The following is a 10,342-nucleotide window of genomic DNA, read 5'->3' as shown; positions in this document are numbered from 1 at the left end:
ATATTGGTAAAGCAACTCAGCAACCAGTTCCCACTTATTTATCTCGTGCCGACAATTTGCTATTTGTTGCAAGCAGCTTGTGGATGTTGCTGTGTGTGGTAAGTTAGTTCAGCTTATTATTGTCACAATAGTATACGGTTTGCATAAAGGCCCATTTTGGCATGGTGCATTACCAGCTCATGTTAATTAATTAAATAGATATGATTTTATAAAGTTATTAAAGTTAAACCAACTTAAGAGAAAGACCAGCAGGAGTTTGAAAGGCAGAAGAAAGTTAACAAATCACTTATCACTGATTTAAATCTTACTTTAGATAAAGAGCTCTATTAGCTGTTTCTTTAAGAGATGCTTTAGTGTCTGCCTATTCTGCTCAATAGCCTAGGCACATTGACCAATGTTTAACTATGCTGTCATAGAACCATAGAACTATTTTTTTTTGTGCCTAGTTCCACTGACCTGCACCCAGTCCATTGCCCTCCATACCTCTTTCATCCACAAACCCATTCAAATTCTTCTTAAATGTTAAAATTGAGCCTGCATTCATCTCTTCAGCTGGCATCTCGTTCCACACTCCTGTCACTATCTTATAATCCAGGACAATGCCTTGCAGGATATTTGTCTTTTGCCTGTAACCTTAACCATTTTGGTAGTGTATTAGTGAAATATTTGATCAGAATGGGAGGATATTGTTACAAGATCAAACCAGCAACCACAAAGAACACATATCACACAGGGGTAAAAATGAACAATTACTTTATTAACAAAAATTTCACCTTCAAACTTTAATTCAAAATCCCCCCCTTTTATAACAATGCCCACTGGTTACTATGCAAATTTCTATAACAGTGTAAAACTAATAAATTCCCCAGCCTAAATATAACATACGTAATTAAAGTCTAAGCTACATTTCCAACCAGCCCACAGAAAAACTTAGACACAAAATACACAAGACTCACAAAACTTCGATCTCAACTGAAGCAAAGATCATAAACAAAATTCAGTTTGTTTGGTAAACTGAAACCAAAAGATATTTGAGAGAGAGAGAGAGAGAGCACAAAATTTGAAGTTGTCTTCTTGTGTTGCTTGCAGAGAGAAGAACAACGGCTTGGTCCGGATCCTTCTGGCTGCCTTTGGAGTGTTCATCCTTTTTGAAATCCCAACATTCTAAACTGTCCTCCAGACCATGACTCATGCTCTGGGCCTTCTTCCACTCCACAGCACCACCCAGTGGTGGTTTATTGTCCAAGTCCAGAATTTTTTAGATCATTTTCTGCACTTGCCCAGTCCGTCTCCCACTCTCTCAGCACCCCACCTTCACTTTGGCTCTTAAAGGCAAACTGTCACTTTTTAACATAAAACCACACAACACATAGGCCAATACACAACACAGAACTCTGTAACAATATGAATCAACCAGGGTGATTTATTTCACAGTATGCCTACTTAAATTGAAATACACACGACCAAGCAGATTGAAGACCTTAGACCATGAAGTTATCGGAGCAGAATTAGCCATTCAACCCATTGTATCCAGCCTGCCATTCCATCTTGATTCCTCCATTAAAGTTATACAGCAACATGAATTTATGTTTTTATACAAAATAATGAGAACAATATAACTTCTGTGTCAGGTGTTCACCTTCATTAACATGCAATATTAACATTCTAATTTCCTCAGTTGTTAAGAGCTTACCATTGTGGCATGAAATAATGGAACCAAATAATGTGACAATTGGTCAGTTAGTCTCTGTAAAATTGTGCTATTGTTGCATACCCTGAGTAATGTTGTTTAGTCTAGCAATTAATACAATGCTGTTACAGCACCAGCGATTGGGACTGGAGTTTGAATCCCACACTCTCTGTCTGGAGTTTGCACATTCTCCCAATGAGTGGGTGCGTTTTCCCTGGGGCTACAGTTTCCTCTCATCCTTCAACACATCCTAGGAGTTGTAGGTCAATAAGGTGCAATTAGGTGTCATGGACTCGTGGGCCGAAAGGGCCCGTTACCATGCTGTATGACTAAATTTTTTTAAAAATTACTGGGTCATGTCAGAAATAAAACTTCTCACACATGAGTCTCTTTAAAACTGATGACACGACAAGCTTTATTTACAAGTCTGCAGAGTTGGACTCAACTGGCTTCTCACCAGTTAAGCCCCGATACATACAGTGCATTGATTTTTATACCCTTATTGTTTGCCCTTCCCCTTCTTATTAATACTGTTTTAATTGGTTAGTATTACAAAAGCATTCTAAGTATAACTGCATTTTTAATTATCACGTTCGTTACGTACGCTGTGAACTCTACATACACTAAATTCTGTTTCTCACCCTTCTTATCAATCTTTTGTCTCCTGCATGTCTCTCACTATGACCATGAAAAGAAAGGTTTAAAAAAACATATTCAGCAGAACCTTTTGGCTGCTAGTAAGCTCCCTGTCCGTTCTGGCTTCCCTTTTTATGATTAATCATCACATTTTAACTTAAGTCATTTTAACCTAAATTCTCTATATAACAATCCACCCCTTTCTCTCTTTAAAATGTGTGTAATATATATAGATATGAATGGGGATTTTAACCTGGGGAAGAGAAACGTTTTATGATACATTAATCTCGTGCTGAAGTAAAATTCTAACAGGGTCTCCCAGTACCCCTGGTTGCATAGCCTGTTGGACCATGGAAATCACCAGGCTGCGTAGACAGGGAATAATACAGGGCAAAATAAGTAGGAGGAATAAAATACCTCCGATGACCCACAAGAAGGTACGCCACCAGGTTCCCCCAAACCATTTGTCCATCCAATTTAATTGTGCAAAAGGATGCCAGGTTTGAACCGGTACATGGGACAAAGTACGAATATTATCAGCGATTTTTCGAATGGCTTGGCCATTATCATCAATCTGTAAGCAGCAGTTAGTCAAATTAAGCTTTCCACATACACCTCCTTCCGTGGCTAGGAGATAGTCTAGGGCCAGACGGTTCTGATATATAGCAGAGCGCATTTGACCTTGCTGGGATGCAAGTAATTGCAGGGCTAGAGCTGTTTGATTTGTAACAATTTCAAGGACTGCTTGTAAGCGAATAATGCGATTTAACATATAAATAGGAGTACGATAACCCCAAGATCCAACCTGAGCCCATGTAGCGGGACCATAATATTGAATTATGCGTTCTGGAGGCCAATCATCTCCCCATTGTCCCAAATGTACCGTGCTAGAGCGGGGCTGACGGTGTAATGTATCAAAAACCTTCACGCCTAATTTATGACCGTGATTGTGGGGTAGGAGGAAAAATTCTGGGCGGATTATTCCTAGGAAACAAGTTCCACTCCACTGTGAGGGAAGACGAGTATAAGCTTTATTACCACATACCCAGAATAATCCATTTGGGGATACTCCATACCCCCTTTCCCAAACTCTTTTAAGAACGGGGTTTGATTGGTATGGTCCTGTGATGGTGGAACTGGTACAATTCCAAAGCTGAATACTGCTATTAGACAGGGGTAGGCAATTAGTTTTAAAAACAGTGGATAAGAACCAAGTCAGGGGTTTAGGAAACCAAGTGAAAATACCAGGCGAAATGCGAATCCATACAGCCTTGCAGGGACTTTTTCCTACTGGGTATTTGCCGGTTCGTGAGAGACAATAAAAACCAGAGGGGACGTTAGAGAGAGACCAAGTTTCTCTTGATCTCGTTCGGTTAGTTGTCCAAATTCAGGAAATCATGGTCAATGAATTGAGGGGAACCCCCCACCAAGGCCATTGCTCTGACATCCGTGGACCCCCGCAGACCCAACAATTGGTTACATTAAAAGTTCCTGCAATTTTAGTTGCAAGATCTACAAAAAGGTTATCTCCCCCAATTGCATTACCGAAACTTTCATGGTTATTTGGATGGACTCGAACTAAGTCCGGCTGTCTTAAAGGGGCAGGCACTTTCGAGTGTGGAGTGGAACTTTTCATTGGAACAGTACGCTGGTGTATGCAAAACCAGAGTCCATCAGGGCATGGTGGGCCTGAGTCACCCTTCCAACCGTTAAGAGGGAAAGGAGTGGTATTAGGAATCTGTATATAATGACCCATATTATTTCCTTCTTTTTCCATACAAGGGGTATATGGATGTTGGGTGGTATTTTCTGCCCAGCATTTCTCAGGAACTGAGGTATGGGAAATGAAATTACCTTCCTTTCTTCCCCAAATGTGGTCCTGAAACAGGACCACTGTGTCTCTGCATTTCTTACATTTCACACCTGATAAAGACATAGGCAAACTAAGAAAAATCAAAGAACATAACAATAACATTGTGAATCAAGTCTTTCTGCGAAATCGTAAGGTAAGAGGTTTTTCTCCAGGAACACAAGTCCAATCTGAGTTCGTATCAGGGTCCTGAGGCGCCTCTACAGGTCCCTTAAATCTGGATGCGTGCGTCCACCCCTTCTCTCTTGTTCGTGCTGCAGCCTCTGTAGTTAAGAGAACTTGGTATGGACCTTCCCACTGGGGCTGGAGTTTTTCAGTTTTCCAGGTCTTGATGAGAATCCAGTCTCCTGGTTCCACTTTGTGTAAAGAAAAGTCTAAAGGCGGTGTTTGTGCCAATAGTCCTCTCTTTCGTAAATCTGCAAGAGAGCGTGACAGTGCCTGTAAATAGTTCCTAACAAATATATCCCCTTCCCCCAAGGTGGGACACCCCTCAACTGTACTCCAGAAGGGAAGCCCAAACATCATTTCATAAGGGGACAACCCTACATCTTTTCGTGGGGCTGTACGAATTCTCAATAAAGCCAGGGGCAGACACTTTATCCAAGGCATTTTAGTTTCCACCATTAATTTTGTCAATTGCATTTTTAGGGTTCCATTCATACGTTCAACCCTCCCTGAGCTTTGTGGATGCCAAGGGGTATGTAATTTCCAAGAAACCTGTAATGCATTACAAATCAATTGCTGGATTTTTGAAGAAAAATGTGGACCCCTGTCTGAGTCTATAGAATCCATTATACCATATCTGGGGATTATCTGCTCTAGGAGGAGGCGAGCTACTGTAGAGGCTGTAGTATTTACTGTTGGGAAGGCTTCCACCCATCTGGTAAAGTGATCTATTATCACCAACAGATATTTCCATCTTTGGACTTGAGGTAACTCTATGAAGTCGATCTGGATACGTTGAAAAGGGCGTATGGCTAATGGTTGACCTCCCATGGTCCCTGTCCTCATTACCTTCTTATTAATTTTTGTGCATAGGTGACAATTCTGCACCTCCTGTTGGGCCAAGGTGTAGATTCCCTTACACACATATTCTCAAAGCACTGTGTCACATAAGGCTTGGGTGCCCCAGTGGCTCTGATGATGCAGGTGTTTTAAAATATTGCGAGTTATTTCTTTATTTAGAACCATTCTTCCATCTGGTGTCTTCCATGTTCCATCAGGCAGCTGGCTTGCGCCCAGCTGAGCCATGTCCTTTTCTTCCTTAGCAGTGAAAATGGGAGCCTTCTTTATGCCTTGCCTTATTGGGATTAAGGTCAGCAAACGGACTTCTTGTTGCATGGCTGCCCTTTTGGCTTCTTCATCAGCCAGTCTGTTTCCAATTGCTGTCGGGGTATCTCCCCTCTGATGGCTTGGTATGTAGACCACTGCTATTTCCTGGGGTAATGTCAAGGCTTCTAAAGTCAGAGTAATCATCTGTTCGTGTGCCAATTCCTTTCCTCTTGATGTAATTAGACCACGCTCCTTCCAGATCTTACCAAAGGTATGCACTACCCCGTATGCGTATTTGGAATCAGTGTAAATCGTTCCAATTTTCTTTGCCAGTATTCTGAGGGCTCTTTGCAAGGCATATAGTTCACAGGATTGTGCTGACCAGCTTCCGGGTAGTCTCGTGGATTCTACTACTTTCCAAGTATTTCCTTCTATTATAGCATATCCACTTCTTCTCATTCCGTCAACACATCTGGCGGAGCCGTCAATGTAGAATTCATATCCTTCTCCCAGTGGAGTATCGCAAAGGTCTTCTCGGGTCTTGGTCTGAAGATCTGTCAACTCGACACAGTCGTGCTCCACCTCTCTCTCTGTTTCACTGCCGTATAAAAACTGAGCTGGGTTGCAGCTATTAATCTTTGCAAACTGTAGATCTTCTCCGACCATTAAAATGGTTTCATACTTTAATATGCGAGAATCAGTCAGCCATCGATGGGCAGTTTGTGTTAATAAAACACTCACAGAATGGGAGGTGTACACAGTCATCTTTCCTCCAAAAGTAAGTTTACGTGCTTCCTCTACCAACAGAGCAGCAGCCGCTACTCCCTGGATACACGTCGGCCATCCGCGAGACACTGGGTCCATCATTTTGGAAAGGAAAGCCACTGGGTGTCGCTGACCGCCTTTTTCCTGTGTTAAAACTCCCACAGCTGTTCCTTGGTTATGAGTGACAAATAGCTGGAAGGGCTGTTTTAAAGAGGGCAGAGTGAGTACTGGGGCTCGTGTCAGGCGATGCTTCAAGTCCTCAAACCATCCCTCCTCCTCCTGGGTCCATTTCAATGGATATTCATTTTCATTTGTCAGCTTTTCATACATAAACTTCACCAAAGCTGAGTAGTCCTCTATCCATAACCTACAGTAACCTAAGAGTCCCAGGAATTGTCTTATTTCCTTCTTATTACGGGGTAACGGCATTCTAGTGATTCCCGCAATCCGTTCAGGGGTAATCCGTTTCTGTCCTTTACTTATCTGGTGTCCCAGATATACCACAGTTCTCTCAACAAACTGTAACTTGTTCCTGGACACCCGTAGACCCTTTTTCCCCAGATAATTCAAGAGTCTAATTGTATCTCCCCTCATTTCTTGTTCCTTGGGTCCTGATAATAGTAAATCGTCCACATACTGCATTAGTTGGGAATCATCAGATTGTGGATAGTCCACCAGGATTTGTTCTAGCATTTGTCCAAACAGGTTCGGAGATTCAGTGAACCCTTGGGGCAATACAGTCCACCGAAGCTGTCTCCGTCTACCTGTCCATGGATTTTCCCATTCAAACGCAAACATATCTCTACTTTCCTCTTCTAATGGACACGTCCAGAAGGCATCCTTCAAGTCGATAACACTAAACCACTCATGGTCTGGGGGAATCCGACTCATAATAGTATAGGGATTAGGCACCACTGGGTGGCGGGTCTGAACAATAGCATTCAAACTTCTTAGATCCTGAATTAGGCGATAGGATCCATCTGACTTTTTCACTGGGAGTATAGGGGTGTTATAAGATGACATGCATTCTTCTAATAGTCCGTCTCGTATTAGAGTCTCAATTACCGGCTGTAGCCCTTTTCTCCCTTCCAAAGAAATAGGATACTGACGTTTCCTTACCGGCTGATGACCTGGTATTAATGTGACATGTAAAGGTGGGATGTCCAGACCTCCTCGATTTCCCTCCTTATACCAGACTCTCTCGTCAATCTGCCGTTCATCCTCTTCCTTTAAAGCGCAGAGGTGGACTCGCACTTCTCCGTCCACAGGGAGAGCACCCAAACCTAGGAGAGCCTGTAAGTCCCTTCCTAGGAGGTTAAATCCAGCCGACGGTAACAACAAGAGGTCTTGTACCCCTTCTCTTTCTTCCAGTTTCACTGTTACTTGGGGAATTATTGATACCATTCTGGGAGCCCCTTCTATCCCAGAAATTGTCAAATTACTTTTTACAGGCTCAGTTCCGATTGGCACAGTTATTACACTACTTCGTTCCGCTCCTGTGTCCACCATAAACACCACCTCTTCTCCCTTGGGACCAATTTTTAGTTTTACCAGGGGTTCCCTCTTATACTTGGTCCCTAACATTTGGAACCCCTGACACCCCTAATCTTCTTCCATAAGTTCGAGGGCACGCAATTCCCTCTTGTATCGGGGGCATTCCCTCTTAAAGTGTCCTTCCTCATTGCAGTAATAGCACTTAACGAACCTCCGGGGTCTTCCCTCTCTTGGATATCTTGGATTGTTTAGAGGAAGGTTTTGTTTTCTTTCCCCTCTGGATTCAGCATTCATCTGTCGGATAGTCTGTACCATAACCTTTGTCGCCCTCTTTTGATCTTCTTCTTCTCTCTGCACATATACTTTTTGCGCCTTTTTTAACAGGTCACTTAGGGGTTTTTCGCTCCAGTCCTCCTCCTTTTCTAGTTTCTTTCTAATGTCCTGCCATGATTTGGAAACAAATTCAATTCGAATAAGCTGTTCACCCATTGGTGTACTAGGGTCCACGCCCGCATACTGTTGGACATTCTTTCTCACCCTCTCCAAAAAATCAGTAGGGGACTCGTCTTTCCCCTGGTGGTTCCCAAATGCCTTGGTGAAATTGTGACCCTTTGGCACAGCCTCCCGTATCCCTTTAATTGTCCACTCTCTATATTGTCTCATACTTGCCAATCCCTCGGGTATTCGTTTGTCCCACCTGGGTTCATTTAAGGGATATTTTTGTTCATGGGGTCTGGGGTCCCCAGGTTGTTCATATTCCTACATGAGGAGGGCAGCCCGTCGAATCATCTGCCTCTCCTGGGGTGAGAATAATGTTCCCATTATTGCCTGCATCTCTTCCCACGTATATGTGTTTGGTCCCAGGAATTGGTCAAGCTGTTCAGCCAGTCCTATAGGATCTTCTAATAACTTTTTCATTTCTTTCTTAAATCCCCGCACCTCTGTACTAGTTAGGGGAACATTCATATATCCCGTTCCCCCTCCCGGTCCTCCCATAGGAACTTCCCTCAGGGGATTTAGGCTTATTGAAAATTTTGATGGTCCTGGACCAGTCTGGGATCTTGTCCAGGGTCGGTTTACCGGTGGAAGTTTAGGGTCCGACTCCCTTAATTCATCCTTTTTTTTCCCGGCCCCTTTCGGGGCAATCAGATTCATCACCTTTCCCCTCCGGTAATGAGCTTTCCTCGGGCGCAGTAGGCACCGGGGGAATATAAGGAGGGGGAAGGTTGTCCAGAGGTTCCCATTTCTTTTCTCCCGCTACCCTCAATTTAAAACATTTTGTTAAGGATCCTGGCCAGGGAACCCAACAACATGCATATGCTGACTCTTCTTGATTCACCTTTGGTCTCGAATTTACATATATGTTTAATGCTTGTCTAACCCAATCCTCATCAGATCCAAATTTCGGCCACCAGACCGAGGAACCTTTAATAGGTTGTTTCGACCAAAGGAGACAATATTGGACCATCTTTTTCTTGTTTTTGTCTCGATATCTTTTACTATCCCAATTTTCAAACATTCTCCCCAAAGGGCTGTCAAGGGGAACTCCCAGGAATTGTCCTGAATTTTCAGATGAGCCCTTAGATTTTGATCCTCCCATTTTCCCACCTAGATCTGTTTATCGTTGCTGAGGACCCTCTCGTTCTGGACCCTACTCCCTTCTTCTCAGACGCCTCGTCGGAGGTACTGTCCCTCCTTCGGTTACCGCTGAGGTTTCCCTGGGGTTGACCCCTCTCTTCTCGGCACTTCGTCAGAGGTGCTGTCCCTCCTTCGGTTACCGCCGAGGTTTCCCTGGGGTCTATCCTAGAGTCCCACGACAGGGTCCTCACGCCACGACAAAAGCTCTATACCTGATCTATTACGTTAGGTTTTTTATCCAAACAGGTGTATCCCGTTACACCTGTTACCCAATCCCCACACCACAATTGTAAGTCGTCACTTACCGGTGTCTTCCCGGGGATTGAACCGTCACCCTTCTCCTCTCCGTCTTGTCGTGTCACCTTGTCCGGATACCACTCGCTCAAGCCGCCCGAAGCGACGAGCAAGGGACTAGGAGCCGCTGAACTCAGCGGGGTGCACCGCCTCCGATGTCCCTCTTCTCGCCTCCCCTCACGGCCGGAGTGTAGATCCCGGACGAGCCCCCATTTGTCAGAAATAAAACTTCTCACACATGAGTCTCTTTAAAACTGATGACACGACAAGCTTTATTTACAAGTCTGCAGAGTTGGACTCAACTGGCTTCTCACCAGTTAAGCCCCGATACATACAGTGCATTGATTTTTATACCCTTATGGTTTGCCCTTCCCCTTCTTATTAATACTGTTTTAATTGGTTAGTATTACAAAAGCATTCTAAGTATAACTGCATTTTTAATTATCACGTTCGTTACGTACGCTGTGAACTCTACATACACTAAATTCTGTTTCTCACCCTTCTTATCAATCTTTTGTCTCCTGCATGTCTCTCACTATGACCATAAAAAGATAGGTTTAAAAAAACATATTCAGCAGAACCTTTTGTCCTTGGCTGCTAGTAAGCTCCCTGTCCGTTCTGGCTTCCCTTTTTATGATTAATCATCACATTTTAACTTAAGTCATTTTAACCTAAATTCTCTA

At 43.4% G+C, this 10,342-nt stretch overlaps 1 long non-coding RNA gene across 1 annotated transcript in view; it reads right to left on the bottom strand.

Annotated features, from left to right (window-relative positions):
* Positions 1-736: 736 nt before the first annotated feature.
* LOC138739586 (uncharacterized) overlaps positions 737-10,342 on the bottom strand; it is a 226,733-nt gene continuing 217,127 nt past the window's right edge. Inside the window, exon 5 of the long non-coding RNA XR_011342334.1 lies at positions 737-4,612. This is a non-coding gene — a long non-coding RNA (uncharacterized lncRNA). The remainder of the gene's footprint in view (positions 4,613-10,342) is intronic.

The sequence above is a fragment of the Narcine bancroftii genome, chromosome 1 (assembly GCF_036971445.1).
Source record: "Narcine bancroftii isolate sNarBan1 chromosome 1, sNarBan1.hap1, whole genome shotgun sequence".
Lineage (NCBI taxonomy): Eukaryota > Metazoa > Chordata > Chondrichthyes > Torpediniformes > Narcinidae > Narcine > Narcine bancroftii.
The sequence above is the reverse complement of the archived record's forward strand: the minus strand, read 5'-3'. Positions and strand labels throughout refer to the sequence as shown.